Source organism: Malaya genurostris, chromosome 3 (genome assembly GCF_030247185.1).
Source record: "Malaya genurostris strain Urasoe2022 chromosome 3, Malgen_1.1, whole genome shotgun sequence".
NCBI classification, from domain to species: Eukaryota; Metazoa; Arthropoda; class Insecta; order Diptera; family Culicidae; genus Malaya; species Malaya genurostris.
Window position 1 is genome coordinate 281,583,207 of NC_080572.1, and position 22,985 is coordinate 281,606,191.

At 37.6% G+C, this 22,985-nt stretch overlaps 1 protein-coding gene across 3 annotated transcripts in view; it reads left to right on the forward strand.

Annotated features, from left to right (window-relative positions):
* Positions 1 to 22,985, forward strand: part of LOC131439612 (uncharacterized) — a 321,124-nt gene that overhangs the window by 262,575 nt on the left and 35,564 nt on the right. For all 3 annotated transcript variants that reach the window (XM_058610852.1, XM_058610851.1, XM_058610853.1), the window contains one exon: positions 8,338 to 8,368. The gene's annotated coding sequence lies outside the window, so the exon portion shown is untranslated. The remainder of the gene's footprint in view (positions 1 to 8,337; positions 8,369 to 22,985) is intronic.

A 22,985-nucleotide genomic window follows, 5' to 3' on the forward strand; every position in this document is an offset into this window, starting at 1 on the left:
TTTCCGAAATATTAACATGTTAATGTATCCTGCTACTTAGATAATATATGTCATTACGTTGGGTGAACCATTTTCTATTCAACTCACTGTTACAATCGATGCCATATTAGAAAATATTCAAGAAAAAATCATTTCGAGATTTCTCAGGTTTAATTACACATTAGTTTGATCAAAATCGTCTGAGAATTTTAAAGAATGTTTGAATACACGTATTTTAAACACCATTCCGATGATTCTCATTAAAAATAATAGATTAATTAATTTAAAGGCGCTTGAAAATTTCGGGCGTACGAATACTTGTTTCACCACAAAAATGCAGTTCGTTGTCGATTTTTCATTTACAAAAACACAAAACATTAATTCTACAATATGTGCAGTATCATTTTTCATGTGCAGATTATTTTACAAGATCCATGTTTGTGTCAAGAGCAGTTGTATTGAAAATCAAATCAAATTTTCCATAACACAACAGTTACTAGAATAGTGATATAAACTAACTCGATAAATTGCACAGTCAGTAGAAATAGGACAACAACTTAACATGCTAATTGGGATATTGTTGTTGCTAATAATAATTTGAACTGCAGCTCAGGAATGATAACGGCAACGAAATATCTGATTTAACCTAACTATTGTACGAACGGATTATTATAAAACTAGCCGAGAAAGGCAGACTTTAACCACAGATCTATTATACCTACTGTACTGTACTGTTCTACCGGATATGAATAAGTTAAATGACTAAACGTAAGTGATTCTTATATAATACTTAAATATCTACATAGCTTATATAACCTAACCTATAACTATTACTGTAACAATTATATTATCTATACTGTATTATTATTGATCGAAAATGTATCTACAGGAATATTATAATCTCCCTATTGCTACATCATTTGTTTTATTGCTGCTCTGTGGCTAGAGATTATACTCTCGGAAAATCTTTTCGTTGTTCGATTGCGAGCAACAATAACATTATGCGCTTTATTAAAAAATTACTTGTATTACAACATGAATCGAATTAATGAAAATGATTCAAAATTATAGGAATAAAAATTTCAGATTTTGAAATATTATATGAGTATACGCCACTTTTATATATTACTCCTCTCAATATCAACGACATACGCTACGATCATAGTTGACCCCTGAACAATTGACGTTTCTTGACAGGTGATAAATGGGGTGAACTTAGCTCACTCGGTGGATACTAAGTACCTTCGAAAGGTAATTTCCATCGTATTACTTACAGATATGCAATCACTGTTTTGAACGGTTATTTATTCTCGTTTTATTGTCAGTTTGTTGATTTGCCGATTCATTGCGCACATAACCATTGCATGGATGGTGTGACGATCCTACTGACAATAAGAATATTTCCAGGTCGACTGTCTAACATACAACAACTGGCTTGTAAGACCAGCACCCTACACATTAAACCGCCAACCCTGATTTTCGACACAATGTATTACGGTAACCTTCAGTAAAAATACGTTTTTGGAGAAATTACTGTCGAATAAAAAGGCTTCGGGAAATCGGCCTTTCGATAAAATGATTTTTGGCGGAACGGATTGTTTGTTTTTGAAATGACTCTCTGTGAATAACCTCAACTCTAAGAAAGTGTCATTTTTGACAAAATGAGTTTTGATGAAATTAATTACGATTTTTCGGAAAGTGGCTTTCGGTAAAATGATCTTGACATTAAACGAGATTGCATTTTTTAAACAATGTTCGCTAAAACGACATTGATGTTGCTGAAATTAACTTTCGGCGAAATTTTTTTCGGCAAACTAACTCTCTGTGAAAAAATTTTCAGAAAAAATTCCTTGGCTTTTCCCGGCCTTGTTTTGCTGTTCAATTCGATACCGTTGCTTGTCCAGGCAGTGTCAGTTTTGGTCCATGGTTTTTATGATCAATTTCTGATAAGATTTAGTAGCTCTCAGAAAAAAAAAGTAATAAATGAGAAAATAACCTCATATTTTGTTCCAATTGTTTCAAAGTTGCGTTATTTCAATTTATTAAGAAACCTATGCCAAGAATTATCCTTTCAGAATTTGACAGTCTTGTGGTGACGGCGCACTCGTCACCACGTGTTAAGTTAGTACAGATGCTCCCCACCATGAGTCGCACGAATTGTAATCAAATTGGAAGTTGGTGTACTTATGGCAAGATTTGAAACTGAATGAGTTATACAACAAATAGTTTTTTTATACTTACAGGGCTTACAAAATCAGAATGTTTGTTCGCGGTCGGCACATAAGATGCAAACAAAATATCTTGTTGAGTTAGCAGGTAAAGTTTTCCCTGTACTAGCTGTTATCACCACTGCCTCGTTCGTGATGATCTGTTTAGATGCCGCTCCAGAAGCTAATTATCAGGTGCACACTTGTGTAACACAATCAAGCTAACCGCATCGACTGGTTTTGCGTGGGAAAACTAGCAAGCAAAGTCAAGCATCCTGAGGGCGTAATACATAATAAATAATTGTGATAAGCTGATGTAACTTTGATAGCACATTTACGAAAAAAAAGAGTTCACAACTCTTCTAACCGTTGCATAAACAAACATTTTCAACGGGAAGTGCGCTGCTGTGGAATCCGTGGAATGCGGGGGTGTTTTTCTCAGCCCAAGCACGGCTCAAGAAAGGGCTTTATTTTTATTCGTGGAAGGAATCTAACTTTTCTCGATGGCCAACTTCTCGCGAATCTGGAATCTGTTCAACCAAGTTCAGCAGCAAGTTTGAGAGGTTACGGTGTATCACGAGTTATCTGTTTTTCCTAGAGCTCAAAATAAAAGCTTGTGACGGTATGAGGTTTGGCGGGAAACTTTTACCGGTTGGTCCTGTCCGGCGACTGTATTGTATTTGATGTTGATGGGAATGTTGATATCCACTGCATGGTACATGAAACGAAACTAATCCCACCTACGGTAAAAGGAAGAAAAAAAAACCGGACACCAACGGGTCGAAACGAAAGCATGAAGCAGGGCCCGACCCGGCCCATCAAATATAAAATGGCATTGAGTTGAGGTGGAAAATGTAATTTATGAGCATCGGGTGCATGTTCTTTGGCAAATTCAAGTTGAGACGCAAGCGGCCAGTGTTCCGAAGCGGGACAGCTGGGCCGAGATGGGCCGTGCTGGTCACGCCGCGAGATAGGTGTCGGTTTCGTGTAGTGAAAGTCCGCTGAAAACCGAACCCGTTGCTGGAGGTGAACATATGTCAGTAGAAGTACATCGGTACGGGGGTGGTCGTTAAGAGATGGCGAATCTGCCGTAGGTGAAAGTTGAACAAGGAGTACAAAATTTACTGGCAGTGTCAATTCGAGTTGATATAATGGGAAAACAGGGACAGGTATTTGCTGTGCAATGTTTTCCCATTTTCCCAGTTAATGGGGTTGATTTGTGTTCGACTTTCCTTAGATCAGGTTTTGTTTTTATGTGACGCTTTTCAGGCTGGGGAACTGCACGGCGATCGAAATCTGAGTTACGGATCTTGAAAATGCCAATAGCTTGCATAGTAGTAGGCCTTGAAGTTGCAATGTGGTTGGTGTTTCAAAAATTAAGCCCGTTACCTTCATTGGAAATTATTTTTTCCAACATTTCCAACTGTAGATTCTAAATGTCTATGCAATAAAAGTGCTTTGAAAAAGGTATTTAATACTCAACATATATGCATGAATATCACGATTAATGCTGTTTCCTCTGTTTGGATTCGAACATGCTAGACATGATTTATTCTAATTTAACAATCTTACTTTATTACTTTAATAGAATTATAACGTCGATTATAGTGATTTAAAAACTTTAAACACACGTTGTTTTCGAAAATTTTAAAGTAAACGAAACGCCAAATTTCCATCGGTAACCCGTTTTACTTCTACAAACACTTTACAAATATTGGTATATAAAGATAAATTTAGACTAGCTCAAAATTATAGAATCTTCGCTTCAGAGGTTACTGTGGTTGATCAAGTTAAATACGTAGGGGTTATTCTTGATTCAAAACTGAATTGGTTTGCTCACATTGACTTCAGGATTGAACATTAATGCCCCGTTTACACGTCTGCTGGCTGCCAGCATGCTGGTGTCAGTGTACTGCCCTCTTAGGAAAAAACGTTCAACTGTGGTCCAATGATCCAAAGTATTAGACCAACGAAGGACCACCGTTGAACGTTTTTTTCCACAGAGGGCAGTACACTGACACCAGCATGCTGGCAGCCAGTAGAAGTGTAAACGGGGCATAAACCAAATACAAATAATAATACCCCTAAGTCCCATACAAACGAACCGCCAATGTTTGGTTCACAGCCTGAACAAGTAAGCCTAGCAAATTACTCCCTTTCATTGCGATAGTTTGAAAATGTGGAAGGAGATCGTTTCTGGCAACGCTTCATGCTAGTTGCTACGGTGCAAAACAAACTTGTTTGTTTATGTTTATCGTTGCTGTATTAAACTGCAACAATCAGTCTAAATATCACCAGCACTTGCACAAAAGATGAAAAATGAACAAAAACACCCACGAATCTACAAATATCAATACAGCTAGTAGTATATTCATGGTGGTTTAACCATTCTAGATTATTGTTCAACTTACATTTCGCTTGTGAACTTGATTATCAGATAAAAGCTGTTTGTTTATTTATTTTTCACTATAATAAACAGTAACTATGGTGAACTTGTTCTTACCCTTCAGTGTTGCTAGTTTTATAGAAAACTCGTTAAAGTACATTGTCACTCTGACAGTGTATCATGACAGTGTACCGCACGATACAAAATGTGTCCTTGAAAATTTGTCGAAGTATTCCGTATTATAATTTGTATTTGATTAAACTACTACATGTGTCCCTAAAACAAGAAGCATTATCTTGTGCATACCGTCTTAAGGTTACAGGGCTTTGGAACAGTAACCCATTAGATTTTGCTACCAGTCACACTCGCTTGTGGTCTCAAATGGTTACGTGGGATGAGTATTTACTCGCTCCTAGTGACCTAACTCTCACATGCAGTTTTCCTTTCAAAACATTCGATGTGAGCTATCCTCTTCGTGAGGAATGGTTGTCTGGTTGTCTGGAACGACAACTTGATGAACACATAGTTCGTTATACGGACGGTTCTCTGTTGAATGGTCGTGCTGGTGCTGGTGTCTACTGTCGTGAAATGAGGATAGAGCAGTCTCGTTCACTTGGTAGATACTGTACTGTGTTCCAAGCAGAAATCTACGCGATTCTGTGTGGAGTACAATCGGCACTTCAGCAGAGGATCTGTGGTAAACGTATTTATTTTTGTTCCGACAGTCAGGCAGCCTTAAAAGCACTCAGTTCGAATGACTCACGGTCTAATCTAGTGATCGCATGTCGAACTCAAATCGAGGACCTCAGCATTTCAAATGCTGTTTACTTCTTATGGGTACCCGGCCATTCTGGTATTACTGGAAATGAATGGGCTGATGAGTTGGCTAGAGCTGGTGCAACGAATGATTTCGTTGGTCCTGAACCAGCTTTACCACTTTCAACAAGTTGGATAAAGTACAAGATTCGTTCTTGGGCTGCACCCAAACATGCCAGCAACTAGCGCAGCTTTCAGGCTTGCGCTCAGACAAAAGCATTATTACCAGATTTAAATCTGAAAATGTCAAAGTGTCTACTGCATTTCTCCAAGCATCATTGCAGTATTCTGGTCAGAGTTCTGACTGGACATTGCAAACTCAATTACCACATGGCTACTATTCAACGTGCTGAGTATTATTTGTGTGATTTGTGTGAATGCGATTATGGTACTTCATATCATTTGATATGTAACTGTCCCGCATTGATGCAACTACGTATCCGAGTTTTTGGTTCTCCATACATGGTTGAGTCTGTGTATGCGGAACTAAAATTAAAGGATATTCTATCGTTTCTCACCCAATGTGGTAAGAAGCTCTAGTCAGAAGGGTTCATCGTTCGGTCTGGAGTGAATGAATCCTTTCTGTATTCACCTTAAATAGGTTTAGCAGATTGTTTGGCATCCTTTATGGGGTGGACATACTGCGAATCGTTCTGCATTCTTCCGGCAATGCAGAATGGTGTCGCTTTTGTAAAATCTCCAAAACCTCTCTGGGTTGGAGGTTTCATTAACTGTGCATTTTGGCACCTGAAGATCGTTCAGCCAAATACAAATAATAATACCCCTAAGTCCCATATAAACGAATCGCCAATGTTTGGTTCACAGCATGAACAAGTAAGCCTAGCAACTATCTCCCTTTCGTTGCGATAGTGTGAAAATGTGAAAGGAGATCGTTTCTGGCAACGCTTTATGCTAGTTGCTACGGTGCAAAACAAACTTGTTTGTTTATCGTTGCTGTATTAAACTGCAACAATCAGTCTAAATATCGCCGGCTAATAAACCGAGAAGCTTTCGAAATGGTGAGAAGTTGCTTAGTAGAGGGATGTGACACACGAACAGGGTCGTCCGAAATTTCGCTCCATAGTTTTCCTAAGGATCAGAATATGTAAGTAATATGTTTACATATTTTTCACTATAATAAACAGTAACTATTGTGAACTTGTTCTTACCCTTCAGTGTTGCTAGTTTTATAGGAAATTCGTTAAAGTACATTGTCACTCTGACAGTGTATCATGACAATGTACATCACGATGCAAAATGTGTCCTTGAAAATTTGTCGGAGTACTCCGTATTATAATTTGTATTTGGTTCAGCATCCTTTCGGGGATGCAGAACGATTTGTTTGTTTATGTTTTGTGCTGTTTTCCCGCCTCACCAACTTCACAATTCCCTTCTATGTTCCTTTTATCTTTTCCTTCCCATCAGAAAATTGATGAGAAGCTACAACAAATCTCCAAATAACGTGCCACTTGAGCCAATTAGTTATGATACTTGATACTTATTATCAACACTAAGGCATTGGTTTTATGCAACTATTCAATTTCCCTGCACTGTTATCATTGAAGTTGTATTGTGCAAAATATAGCATTGAATGCACGGCAAAAAGTTGTTTGTAAGATAATAATTCATTACATTTTGAATACATATTTAATGCACATTGCTTTAAAGTGTATATAATTAGTGTAATTATATATTAACAATATAGAAATAGAGTTGTGAATGTGCAGTGATATAATGCATGTGATTGCTTGGGCATGATGCTACGTAACTGCGATACTTTTGTGCATTAGAGTTTCAAATATATAGCTTAAACGCAATGTTAAGTTTATAAAACCGCATGCAACTTTGATTTCAAGCCAGTTTAGAGGCATTGCTTTATGCTTATTGTTATGTCTCTTTGATTAAAGTCTAGGGCAGTTGAGTTGTTTCGCTGAAAGTCATTTCGTCAACAGCCATTTCGCTGGAAATGTCATCCCGCTAAAAGACAAGCCAATTTAGCCGTGAGTCATTTTTTGCAATACTGTTTCGTCGAATGTCGTGTGTCCGAAGCTATTTTATCTGAAACCAATTTCCCCGAAAGTTATATTCTGTTGAGAATAAGGGGCGCAAATCGTTTCGAATGAAGTCTTATAGTCGAAGCCTATTTCTCTGAAATCAATTTCGCCGGAAAATGTCATTTCGTTCAATTTCATCTCTACGATGTTTCACCGACTCTTATGAAAGTGACAGACTTGATAGCTGCGGGTCAATTTAATGAGCAATTTAATCTTAAGTCTCATCGCTCTCATTGAAGAGATACTAGTTTGTGGTGAGCAAGAGAGTGTTCATTTCAAATATTGCGATTATTTTGAAACTCTACTGAAAATGTTTTAAGTCATTGAATAATATTTCAATTCTGCCGAATGTAGTCCAGTTGACATCCAGAAAGCTTTCTGATCCCACCATATGCAAAATATGACCTTATCAATGTGAATAATTCACATAGACTCGTCTTTCCGGTCTTGACGGGGTAAGGTATTTTATTTCTAAATTAAGGATTATCACAACAAATTCATTCTCTGTCTCCAACGACAAAGTAAATACAACTTCTCCTGCAACATTTTGGACCGCATAATGATGATTCGAAACTGGTTTTCGTTTGCCTTTAAAATCTGTTTTGTATTTCACAATGACCTTGGAAGAGGTGCATGGTCAGCCATTGAAAATTTGCGAAATCCATTCCAAACTTTTTCACATGGCCTACCGCGTGTCGCCTGTTCGTGTGTTGTCAAACTAAAATTGTTGTTTTTCTTAAGGCTATGAACTATCATCATAAACCGATCTAGTAGGTTTGACATTTTTGATAAGTAAATTAGTCGTAAGTCAGAGTCATATTTACATTCAATAAACAGTTTATTGTGTCAGCCAGAATAGTCAGTTAATAGTTCTCATTATTTCTTTTACTTACAGAACGAATAAGACGACCAACAAAACCACTAGGGTAAGTAAGTTGTTTCAAAACAACACCGTTTTGCAAGAATTTGTAGTCTTTTGTCATGCATCGAAATATCGAAATAAATGAATTTAACTGTCGCAGCTCCATTGAGTGGAACCGCAATGTATTTTGTGACTAAACAATATCCTAGGATAATTGATAGTCGACTTGCTGAAGCAAGCAGAGATTGCGGATTTCATAAACCCTGCACGAAGCGAAATGTGATCCCGTTCGTCTGTCCAACCCCCACTGCAGAACCCTCCCGAACACACGTTTCGCAAATAGTGCCTTAGCCGGGATCCGTTGTCTGTTGGATTCCGATAGAGAAAGTCTGCCGAAAAAGCCTTCCAGCGGTACAACAATTCCACAAGAAGTCTGCACTAGAGCACACATGTTAGTACATGTAGATCTACCGTCGGACGTGAACAGCAACCCAAGCGCCGCGGTGGAGCAATTCGATTTCAATAAATTTCTCAACTGTCAGATACCCGATGTAATGTGGCTCCATTTGGCGTTTCTAAGCAGAACCCGCGGTTTGGCTCGTCCGCGACCCCGACCCGGACCCATTATTACTGGGATCGGGCCCACACTTAATGCGGTACGAGTTTCACCGCAACTCCGGGCTCCGGGCGGTTCTAGTCTGGCGAGGAGGTCCGAGGAGCAGAGCCAGCGAAACAGGTAGTGCAATGTTTTCTGCGCCTGTTCGCTTCGTGCGGAGGTACGTTAGCGAAAAAGAAAAAAACAGTACAAATGAGCGGCTTTTCGCGTACGGATTCCTTTCGAGACCAGACCCCAGACCGTTCCCGCGGTGTGCACCACGCAATTTCCAGCGGTCTAAATTGTGCATTGTAGTACCGGGTTGCCCCGAGGATGCACCGGCGATGGTACCAGCAAACAACGTGGAAAATGGTATGCAAAGTGATTGCAATGGTTCTTCTGTCCAGTGCTGGCCAGCGAGCAAAAGATTAGAAGAAAAAAAAAGAGCGAGAAAAAGGCCTATGATTTAGTGGCTGGTGCAATGTTTTGTACTATCTGACAGCGGACAACCGCTACGGGTGTGAAGTACAAATATAAAACGCACGTATTCACGTTGAAAATAGCTTTGCCAATATTTGCATTTCGTGTCAAGTAGTCCTCAAACGGTTGCTACATTCTGCTGCTAGCACATCATGCCAAGTTAGCTAATATTATTGTTGAAAGGGCCGAGGAATTTGTCATACCCTGAGCTTCCGATGGAAGTAGGATTCAGCTTAGATTTGAAATAAATTGAAAAAGTATGCACCAGAACGTATCAAATAAAGGATGTAGTCTAAACGATTTGTGAAGAACATTTGGCTAGCAGTGCTTTGAATAGATAACTAGTCGTTAGGTGCTTTCGAACTAGCTCACTACCGGAAATTGTCTTCGTTTCAGAAGTAGACTCCTATAGGTTTTAGTCTGATATTGAATTAGACCTGGGTCTTATCGAACCGTTTATTAGAATACCTAGAATATTCCGCTTGCGTGCTGAAAACCGTATGAAACGAATGTTCAAAGACTGTCCCAGAAAGTATGGACGCACTTTGATTTCGCTGTAGATCATTCACAAGTGTTCCTCATTAAATTCCGTACAGACTTCTTGGCGACAAATTTTGACATTTTTTTCAATCTTTTTCGAACTGTTGAATGGTTTCGGCTGCCTAAGATGTGCCTTCGTTAATGCCCAAAATTCCTCAATTGGTCGAAGTTGTGGGCAATTTGGTGGATTCATGTCTTTTGGGACGAAAGTGACATTTTTGGTAGTATACCATTCTACCGTTGATTTCGAGTAGTGACAAGAAGCAAGATCTTGCCAGAAGACAACAGGATCCTTGTGGCTTCGAATCATGGGTAGAAGTCGTTTTTGTAAACACTCCTTGATGTTTATTTCGCTGTTCATTGAAGCAGTGGTGATGAAAGGTTTCGATATCTTACCGCAGCTACAAATTGCTTGCCAGACCATAGCTTTCTTTCCAAACATTTCGACTTCAAGCGATGTCTCGGACTGATTTAACGCTTGCCCTTCTCGTACCGTATAATATGTTGGTCCCGGCAGGGATTTGTAATCGAGTTTCACGTACGTTTCGTCGTCCATGATTATGCAGTTCAAATTTCCAGCAGATTCAAACGTTCTTTAGCACGAAGAACATTTGACTTCGAAGTGTTCACTTTTTTGGCCACATCCTGAACTGAAACCTCCTTCTTTTGCTCGAAAGCCTTCAGTATACGTTTATCCAACTGAGGGTTAGCAGGACCTTTTTTTCGACCCGTTTTCGGTTTATCCTCAAAGGTGTTGTCCTCACCGAACTTCGTGATTGCATTTCGCACGACTTTTTCACTTAGTCCTTCCAGTTTTGCTATCTTTCTCAGTGGCAGTCCGCGTTCTGTGCACCATTTGTACACAATTTTTCGACGTTGATCTGCTGAAAGTCCACGCATTTCGAAACAAACTAATGAATACGAATAAACAACTGCACAAGTGGTTAAAGAAGAGTGTAAACAACAAGACGCAGCCATAATAATAGACAGATTTTGAACCATTGCAAAATGGCAGCAGATTTTGGTTGCGTCCATGCTTTCTGGGACAGTCTTTATCTCGAATTTTACTAAACGCAACATCCTAATTATTTTTCCATGCTATCAGAATTATGATCAGCAATTTATGATTAAATTTCCAACAGTGTGAAATAACCATATAGAACCCAAAATTTTATTTTTTTTTCAAACTTTTGGAAACAACGAGGTAAAATTTTTCACACGGAGTTTTTTGAGTTAGTCAGGCCCATATTAACAGATCGGCTGAAAAGTTCGTATCGTTTCTATGATAGGGCGCCACTAGAATTAAATCCATACCATTTTCAGTTAGTACCAACCTTCAAAAGATACGTGTATAAATTTGACAGCTGTCTGATTATTAGTTTGTGAGATATTGCATTTTGAGTGAAGCTACTTTTGTTATTGTGAAAAAAATGGAAAAAAGGAATTTCGTGTGTTGATGAAACACTACTTTTTGATAAAAAAAAAGTGCCGCCGATACCAAAAAATGGCTTGATGAGTGTTATCCAGACTCTGCACCGGGCGAAGCAACAATTCGTAAGTGGTTTGCAAAATTTCGTACTGGTCATATGAGCACCGAAGACGATGAACGCAGTGGACGTCCAAAAGAGGCTGTTACCGATGGAAACGTGAAAAAAATCCACAAAATGATTTTCAATGACCGTAAAGTGAAGTTGATCGAGATAGCTGACACCCTAAAGATATCAAAGGAACGTGTTAGACATATTATTCACGAATATTTGGATATGAGAAAGCTTTGTGCAAAATGGGTGCCGCATGAGCTCACAATCGATCAAAAACAACAACGAATTGATGTTTCTGAGCAGTGTTTGGAGCTGTTATATCGAAATAAAACCGATTTTTTTTCGTCGATATATAACAATGGACGAAACATGGCTCCATCACTTCACTCCGGAGTCCAATCGACAGTCAGCTGAGTGGACTGCACGCGATGAACCGAACCCAAAGCGTGGAAAGACTCAACAATCGGCCGGTAAGGTTATGGCGTCTGTATTTTGGGATTCACATGGTATAATTTTCATCGACTACCTTGAAAAGGGAAAAACCATCAACAGTGACTATTATATAGCGTTATTAGAGCGTTTGAAGGACGAAATTTCTAAAAAACGGCCTCATTTGAAGAAGAAAAAAGTTTTCTTTCATCAAGACAATGCACCGTGTCACAAGTCGATGAAAACCATGCTGAAATTGAACGAATTGGGCTTCGAATTGCTACCTCATCCACCGTATTCTCCAGATTTGGCCCCCAGTGACTTTTTCCTGTTCTCAGACCTCAAGAGAATGCTCGCTGGTAAAAAATTTAGAAGCAATGAAGAGGTAATCGCTGAAACTGAGGCCTATTTTGAGGCAAAGGACAAATCGTACTACAAAAATGGTATCGAAAAGTTGGAAGATCGCTTTAATCGCTGTATCACCTCTGATGGCAATAATGTTGAATAATAAAAACGAATTTTGGCAAAAAAATGTGTGTTTCTATTAAACGACACGAACTTTTCAGCCGAACTGTTGTTCCCGATGTTAAACTGGATTAGTATGAAAGGGTAAATCATGTTCGACAATCGATCATTTCTTCATGTGTGTGTGTGTTAGACGGGACTGGAGCCTTGAAGAGGACCTTCTACAACCACCACCACCAACTACAACAAAAGACCTTATGCGTGGTATAAAATCTCAAACGCTGGAACTGAGTTTCAAAACTGAAATTTGTAACTGAATTTAGGATGATTCTGAACTTAATATTAATAGAATTTAGTTTCAAAATACAGATTCGAAAGATGGAACTGGAACTGAATTTTTGGAGCTCGTTTCTTGACTTGAATTTAGTGCCTTAATTTAAGTTCGGAGTTCGTTCCAGAATTCTGATTCAGGAACAATTCTGGAACAAAATATAATAATATCATATGAATTCTAGATGTGGATTCTAGAACAAAATTTGAGATCTGAGCTCCGAACCAAATCTCTGAACCGGAATTTGATTCCACAATTCAGTTTCAGAATTCATTTCCAGAATTCTAGTTTAGAATTTAAAACCTGTATGCTGGGATTGATTTCGGAAGATGAATTCTGGAATTAAGTTTTGGAACTAATTTAGGTTCTGGTCCGGAATTCAAGTATTCAGTACTCAGTTCGAGCATTAAATTCGAAACCTGTATGTATTGACCCGGGTTGGTGGTTCAATGCATAGGGCGCTGGTCTTACAAGCCAGTTGTCGTATGTTCGAGCCCCGACCTGGAAGGATTCTGAGGGTCAGTAGGATCCATAGTACTAGCCATGCAATGATTCTGTACACTAAGAACCGGCTGCGAAGTCTGTTGAAACAGAAAGGCCAAATTCCACAAAAGGAATGTAATGCCAGGACTTAGCTTTGCTATGTATTCTGAAAATGAGTTTAGTTCTAGGGTTCTAGGACTAAATTCTTGATCTGGATTCCAAACATGAATTTTGAAACTGAATTCGGAACCTTTATACGTTATACTATCATTTGTTCAGCGTTATTTCTGTGGTATGTTTGTTGTAAATAAACCAAACTGCACCGTTACAATTCTAGAAGCGAAGCAGTAAAACTTACTAAATTTCGTGCCTAACCTTGCGATATTTTTATACTGTAATATCTGTACCTAGAAGTGACATACGTCAGGTACAGTTCAAATACTCAGGACGGTAGTCAATTGATTTGAAACCAACCCAATCCCACGATATTTAGGACACTTATTTTATAAGACAGCTTATTTATAGCATGCGTCTGATTTGAAATAGTCGAAAAGTATTAGTAAATTTCTAACAAAATGTTATTTTTCAATCTTCTAGTTTCAATTCTTCAGTCTCTAGGCAGCCGGTTACCGAGAAAGAAATATGTAGTTACTTTAATTTAAGGTCAATTAGTGCTAAACTGAGGTACTATGAATTTTTATTTAATTATATTTGCATATAATTGTGCTCTCATCCTAACAGTTCCAAGACAAATTTTCGAACTGGTCCTGTCCTAATATGTCCTATCTGATATTTGGCTATTTCAGTAAATACCTAGACAATTCAACTAAAAATATATAAGACAACCAAGACGTGTGAGCCAAGAAGCATTCAGACTCTGCCATTCGAGGGATCCGAAACCTACTCAGACTATATAATTCGTTTTTCTGCCGGACAGATTCCTAGTTGGTCATACAAACACTAAACAAAGCACGATTTGGTAGCCTATTTGGTAAGAAGATACGTGCACTAGATCAATAAAATTAGTCATATTGTTCTAGTGGAACAAGTCGGCACATTCGAAAATGAGACAAAGAACACGGACAAATTGGGCTCACCACCATCTAGATGGCTTAGAATATGCATTAGAAAACTAAATTCAACATTAAAAGTTGTTAAAAGAAGCTATCCGAAATCGAAAAAAAATGTTTCAAAGATTTTTGATGCCAAAAGTCTTAGAAATGCATGAAACGTCCAGATTCAGTGTCACCTCGAAAAAAAAATTTTTTCAAAGAATCGACTTTCTGAAACTTTCTTAAGTCCCAGAAAGTCGATTTTAACAAATAAATTTGTTTTTTTTTTGAGGTGACGCTGAATCTCAATAAATCTAAGACGTTCGGCATCAAAAAAATTTTCCGATTTCGGAAATCTCATGTACTCCCTCCCTCCCCTTTACCGCAGCGCCCCTTACACATGTCCGATTTTGCTCGAATTTTGCCTGAGGACTTTTTTCGATGTGCCTAAACTTTTGAGCATTAGCGCTTAAAGAAATTAGAGTTGATCCAAAAATATTGGCACCCTTATATATATTAGAACAGTAAAAAACAACGCGTTTTGTCGGTTACGTCACTTATACCAACATATCTTCGGAACCCAAAGTCGCAATCATTTAATCTACGAACTTGATCAATGGCCCAATAATAGCTTTCAAACGAGTCTTAGTTTGTTCAAATCGGTCCAGCCATCTCTGAGAAAATTGAGCGCGTAAAAATATTTTCGAAAAGTACACACACACAGACATTTTCCGATCTCGTCGAGCTGAGTCGATTGGTATATATAATACTATGGGTCTCTGAGGCTTCGTTCGGAAGTCGGTTTTTCCAACAATTCTAATACCTTTGTATAGAGAATGCAAAAAGTGTTCTAGTAACTGAAAGTAGGAAAATGGAAACCCAGTGAATCTACTCTTGTCTACATTTTTTGCCGTCGGATTCCACACGGCCTGTAGGTTGGTCCTGTTTGGAGAATGATAATAGGTACTATCAATCTTTCATTGAACTCCAGGGCCTGATATTTTTTTTTGCATGGCACATTACAAAAATTATGCAAATTTTTACCAGGAGGATTAGTTATATCAGTTATACGCAAATTTTTATTACATAATTCCGTAAATATATTTATATATATATATATATATATATATATATATATATATATATATATATATATATATATATATATATATATATATATATATATATATATATATATATATATATATATATATATATATATATACATATATATATATATATATATATATATATATATATATATATATATATATATATATATATATATATATATATGTATAAAGTGATTTTTCTGGAGGTATAGGATTTTATTTTCAAAATAACACCAAAAATTTGAGAAGATTCATAAAATCATTATTAAATTCAATAGAACGATCAATATAATTTAATGTTTGAAGATGATTTCCTATTGGCCGCGTATTTCACGTATAATGCTACCGGCTCATAATCCACACCAAATAGTTACCTTATTTGGGATGCATTGATAGCTGTGGCAATGCTTCTGGCTGGTCTTCACTCCATATGCGGCAATTTTGCTTGTTAGAGAAATGAGCTTCGTCGATGAACACAATTTTTCGAGAAAAAAGTGGATCTTCCTCCAACTTTGTCAGCGCTCATTCATGATTAAATTATAGACCGAACTGAACAATTTTGACGATGACACAAGACACGATTCACGCGTGATCTATCAAAAACAGTCTTGCCAAAAATAAATATGAATAATCGCCGAGTACGCTAATCCAATTGCCGAACTTTTGTAGATACTGATTGTCGTCAAAACTAACTGTCAAACGGTTATTGAAATTTTCGGTAAGCGTTCTTTAATTTACAAAAAGATCAAAATTCTTCAGGACCTCGTCGAACGGGTACAGGTGCATATGTTTTTAAAACATTAGAATTACTCAAAGCTATTTGTTAAATTACGAGACAGAAAATGATTTCATATCACTATGTTCACTTGCATCCAACACGGGTCAGGGTCATTTTGCCGAAAGCCATTTCGCCGAAAGCCTTTTCAATGAAAGGGTTGTTTTGCCGAATTCTTCAATTGTCTAAATATTTTAATTAGAATTGATTTGAGATAAAGACAAATGGAATGTAATAGTGCTTACGTCCGTTTTGTTAATCTACAACCGTTCTTCTGAAATATCACATATTTAAAATAACGAAAAAAATCATTTCCCAGTGTTTTATGCAAGTCTTGAATAATTCACATCATGATCATTAAAACGGAATTATCAGCAAAACTTGTTGACTTTATTAGCTACTAAGCATTAAAGCATTTGCTTTGGAATTTGTCCCGGGTTGGTGGTTCAATGCATAGGACGCTGGTCTTACAAGCCAGTTGTCGTATGTTCGAGCCCCGACCTGGAAGAATTCTTAGCGTCAGTAGAATCATTAGTACTAGCCATGCAATGATTCTGTACGCTATATAAATCGGCTGCGAGTGGCGAGCGCTATCGTGATTGACGATTTTTTTTTTTGTGAAATATGGAAGAATTGAAGATGCCTGACATGCGGTTTCAATAAGACGGTACCATGTCTCACACGGCACGCGAAACAATGACCAAATTGAGAGCCACCTTCGATCAGCATTTTATCTCACGTTTTGGCCCCGTCAATTAGCCGTCTAGATCGTGTGATTTAACAGACTAAACCAGCAACGATTGACGCACTGGAAGCCAACATTGAAGCATTTATTCGTGAACTAACTGGCCGATTATCTTTAAACATTAAATAATTCATCGTTCTATTGATTCCAGTAAAGATTTCATATACCTCGAAATTCTCAATATCTTAAAAAAATCATCCCTTATTAGAGTTGCCCAAATACCTCCATTTCCCTGGTTGTTTGAAAGTTTTTATTACCGAATGACCAGTAATCATATCAATTACCGAACGGTCAGTCATGGAAAATTCTGTAAAGAATTACCGAATTCTTCAAAATTTTCTAAGTGTGTATGAATACCAAAATGAACTGCCTACTACCGAACTTCGGAAAATTAGATTACCAATTTCAGTATGTAAATTTGGAAAGCGTGGAATTTATAACAAGTTGAGAGCAAAGATTTCTATTTTAAATGAAGATTAATATTATTGAAAATTGAGCATTTACTTTGAGCATATCAATGTACATAATTTAGGTTTCAATGTAGGTCATTATACGTTTTTACTCGAACTTTGCGCCGATGCAGAACATCAAAATCGGGGTTGCTAGACCCAGTGGCGTACCGAGGAAATTTGGCGTCCGGGGCAAAATAAGATATGCCGCCCTTCATGGTTGTATTATTTAGAAAAACAAAAAAAAACTAAACTCCATCTTCAGAAAGATGACTTGCACGAGCAAAAAAAAAAGGTCCCAAGGATTGGTTTGCCGCCCCTAAAAACGTTGCGGCCAGGGCTGGTTCCCCATTCGCCCCCCTCCTAGATACGTCACTGGTTAGATTATTTTTTCCAGAGGCGATGGCATATCGTTCACGTTTTCGTTTCACATTCGGTAATATTTTTCTAACCTAAAGTATCAACAATAATACATTTGAACTTTATTGTTGATCACTTTCTGAAATAATTGGGCGGATTGAAGAAATACTGATTTGTCGTTACCGTCATTTATTCGATCATATCTCTCCACAACCTAATATAAGTCTCGAACGAGCCTAGATTTGTTATAATCGGTTCAACCATATCCGAGAAAATTGATTGGAAAAAATAATGAGTTTTGTCGGTTACGTCATTTATACCATGATATATCCGGAACTAAAGTGGCATCCATTTGAACCAGGAACATGATTCACAATCTAAGCTTGTTTCAATCGGTTCAGCCATCTCCGAGAAAATTGAGCGAATAGAAAAATCTTTGGAAGGTCAAATGGTATACAATACTAATATATCCAGCCTTTTAAATTGTTCCAGGGAAAGTGACGTTTTTTTATGGGAATTCAAATTGAACTAGGTAGAACAATTCTTCTATTTACGAAAACTCTACCTGAACCTTATTCTCTTCCAGACCGAATTTTCGTAGCTTAAAATTTATTGCAGTTTTTACTGCTTCACCAACAACACGAAGCCACACAATTCTGCTACCTGCTACGTTCTTGGAACGTCTAAACAACAACAATTTTAGGAAGCTCAATTAGTATTAATGAACACGCAATCCGACCAGTTCCAAAGAATGAAGCCGATGATTCGGTCCGAGAGAATGCTTCGGCTCGAATCAACAATATTCACTTACATTGTTGCTTATTACCTTCAACCATTGTCGGGTGATTTTAAATTTTTTTTAAACGATCCCATTATTTTCCCAGCTAAACACCCAATGAAATGTGCACCGGACGAAACACGGGCCTCCTGAAAAGGAGCGAGAATCGTTGACGACGCGATAAGAAGGACACACTCAGGCTGACTGAGCTTTCCAGCTTCTATAAAACGACAGATAATTGATACTATCCACGCTAAATGATCTTACAAATTGCAAACCGCGCCTGTAAACAGATCTCAGCCGCAGGCTCGGGAACCTTTTTATTTTTCTCCCCCCTAGGTTCTAAATAGGGCCAAACAAAAAATAAAAATAAAACCAGCAGTGGTTAGCAGGGTCCCAAGGGAGAGTGAAACCATTTCATAGATACCCGGCAGGCTAGCGAGTCACGGAGAAGAAGCTTTAATTTAATGTCTTTATACGTTTTCTGAGAACCCATCCCGACAGTCGAAACATTCCACACCGAGGTAAATTTTAAACGATGTATCTCTTAATTAGTGGTCCCAATGGACATGTATGACAAAAAATTAGCACGTCTTGTCCATCGCAGGATAATCAGTGGCAATGAAGCCATTTTCTGACTTTGAACAGAACAGAGAACCAAACGTGCATCAATTCTACTGACCAGTCTCTGGTCGTGGGGTTCTTCCCGCAGTTGATCCCATCGGTTTCAGTTCTGTTGTTATTATTGTTGTTGTTACCAGCACTAACACGTGAACGGGAAGATGACTTTGTATCATTCAGCAACTCAAACAGCGCCTTCGTGGAAGCAAAATAGGCAATCCGAGTTAATGACTGGTAGCGTTTACATCGGCAGTCAGGATTTGCGAGAATGGACTTTACGAGCATCAATTATGTCTGTTTCGGTCGCTCCCAGTCTTATTCCCCCCCGTTCGTGACCTTATCACGTTTGTTTTGCGTGTGAGAATGTCGTCGGTCATGTTAGAGCTTCGCTTGTGCTATGACTGATGAATGGTCAGTGCTCGAAACGTGACAATTTTAAGTGAAATTCATAAGTTCGAATCTTAGAAAATTGCAAAGATATTTAGACTATTATCTTAAATGTGAATTCCCGTCAAGTTCAAGAAGAATTTTGTTGACACTTGAGAAATAAGAAAATATTATTTCCTTGAACGTTTTTGTGACTGATATTCTGAAAGACAACTATGATAAAATTCAGTAGAATTATGTAAAATATATTGCGGAGGAGCAATGGAGACATTGTTTGTGCAATACTATCTGCAAAAACCTTTTAATGAATTTCTCTTCGGTTACATCACATACAACATTGCATCTTTTGAAACTAAAATGTTCGCCATTACCTTTCCAAATATGATTGACATTGTTAGCCTTCAAATAAGCCTATGTTTATCGAAGTCTGTTGAGTCATCTTCGAGAAAATTCAGCTGACGAAAAATGTACGGTTATTCGATTACGTCACTCATACCATTACATGTTCGGAACCAGAAGTGACAGCCATTTGATTTTTAATCTTGGTCCATAATTCAATAGTTACTTGAGCCTAGGCCTAGCCTAGCGCTGAAAAACAACGTGTTTTGTCGCTTACGTCAGTTATACTATTATATCTCCGTGTCCGTCGCCATTTGAAAACTACTTCACCACTACTTTTATCGAAGTTAGCACACAATTTCCACATGTAAACTTCCAGACCCAAACGTTTTCTTGTTGGTTTTTTGTTACTTCGGGGAGAATTTACAGCTACAAAATGTCGATTTTTTTGTGAAAAGTCACAGTTTTGACATTAAACAACAACCAAAAATTTAAAAAAAAAAATAAATAAATAAAACAAAGCCGTAGGGGTCTAGAAAGACACCTGCTTGACCATGCTGATTTAATTTGATGACTTCTGATAAGTCTGCGCTGAGATACAGCGGACACCGCACCTTAAAAGTGATCTGAACAATACTCCTTCATCGCCTTATTTCTCAATATTTTTCCCCGAAAAAAAATACAAAATGTTGTTCGAATGATGCTTTGTACTATGCAAAACATTTGAATTTAATTTTTTTAAAGATAAACTCTTATACCCGTAACCTCCCCATTCCAATAGATCGATCTACTTATTGAAATATTTCGAGTTATTACCGAAAATACCGCCATCTTTCTACTAATACTATGTAATATTCGAAAGATTATATTACCAAAAAAGAGCCGTGCATAATTCGAAACGTGACAAAATGTCATGATAAAAGGTGCCGTATACAGACACTCACTTCTCCGGGCCTCGAAAAAATGTTCCTTAGTTTGAGCGTATTCTACACCTAGTAACAAAAGGTAACACCTATAACGTTTCGTAACGCCCAAAACTTATAAAGTGTAACGGTTATAATTTACAAATGATTAACGCTTGTTACGCTTCGTAACGTCATAAATCACAGAAAAACCTATAACTTACAAAAAAAAGTAATGCATGTAACGCTTCGTAACGTTTATAACTTACAAAAAAAGTAACGCTTCTTAACGCCTATGATTTACAAAAAAGTAACGCATGTAACGCTTCGTAACTCCTAGATCTTACAAAAAAAGTAACGCTTCTTAACGCCTATGATTTACAAAAAAGTAACGCATGTAACGCTTCGTAACGCCGATGGTACACAAAAAAGTAACGCGTGGAACGCTTCGTAAGCTAAAAAAATAAATACACATGTAACGCTTCGTAACGTTTATACCTCACTAAAAAGTAATGCATGTAACACTTTGTAATGTTTATAACTTACAAAAAAATAACGTTTGAAACGCTTCGTAACTCGTAGAACTTCTTTAAAAGTAACGCATCGTAACTCGTTTACCGCGAGAATGTGAGAAATTATAACGGTTTTTAACATTCTTAATTTCCATGAAATAATTATTATGATTTGTAACCCTCAATTTAATCAAATTATTGTAGGCAACGCTTTCTAGTTTCTTTAAATAAACGTAACGCTTCCCATCTCACGATAATATCGAGTGAAACGTTCTGTTAAATGGAACATTTTTCCATATTGAGAATGGGTATAGCGTGTTGGGTAAGTCGATGCCTTTCACGCAACCTGCATGAGTTCGATTCCCAACTTTGCACATGGGGTCAGAACGTTTTTCTAGCCCGAAGAAAGACGGTCTGAGGACAGTACCGTAAAGTGGTAGGTTTTTTGCTATTTTCCTGTTTCAAATTAAATTTTCTTGGAAACGGTGCAGAATGTAGAAAAACCCACCTGACAATGTCTTCGAAATTTAGTTGAGAATATTCTGTGAAATTTGATTCATTGAGTTTAGCGGTCGTGTAGTATTTTTTCTGACTGAAGAACTGCTGAAAATTGGAACGCTCGGAAATGCATACCTCTACTTGTTCAACGAATATCTCGGCTTTGAAGGCTTGTATCATAAATCTACCGTGACAAAGTCTAGATAATTTAGTTTAGATGCGATTAGTACATAAAAACATATATGTTATCGCGATAAAAATAAATTCTTGTATTTTTCTGTGAAACAAAATCAGTTTCAATGCATCCATCATTTTTTTCGCTTTGGTTTCCTGATAGCATTCTGAAAAAGGAGAGAGAAATAAAATTGGCTCGACAAGCCTGCCAAACACACAGACATTCAATCTTTGTGAAAGTTGAATATTTTTTCATTGTTCATTGGAATCATGTAATGTCCAACCCATACGATAGATTATTGTCATAAAACTTCTCATCAAAATAATAAAATGTATGCTGGCAACCCGGTACAGTTTGCTAATATACGAGAGAGTACAAGAGAAATGCGATGCGCATAGGGAATTGAGCGAGCCACGTGGTCGATTTAAAACTCAACACGCGGCCCTCTATCCTCGGAACTTAAGGTTAAAACTTAATTGCAACAAAACCAAAATTTCCATAGTTCCTGTACTCAGGCGTTGACTTAGATAGGCCTCAAAAAACTTCGTAACGTATATATCTTCAAAAACTACTACTATTTTACGTATTACTAGCTGAATTACCCGGCGTTGCTCGGAAATGTTTCGTGAAAGCAAGGTCGCAAAAAATTCTAGAAATTGTTCTGCCTATTGAAATACTCTGTATGTAGAGAAATTTAGACGGCAATTGAACAATACTCCGTACATGTCCAGATAGCTGACGGATAGTGTCCCATCTCAAATCTCCGAATAATCATGATTCTCACGGCATTTTCGTCAAATCGGGTCAGTTTTATGTTTTTATATTTTTCGGAAAATTCGATCAGGAAAAGAAAATTGATTTTCTAAATTCAACTCCTCCCCCCTCCCCCTTCACCCTTTTTGGTCGACAAATAAGATAATTTTTCAATAAACACCCCTTTTTAGAGGCACTTACTACAAACTCCACGTTTTTGATCATCTCTGCAATGAATATCTAAGCTCGTCGAGAATTAAAAAAAATACCCTTATGTCTGAATTACAACAAAGTGCCTGTGCCAAGTTTGGTGATAATTTACTGAGTTTTTAAGGAACTGTGCCGACGTTTACAAACAA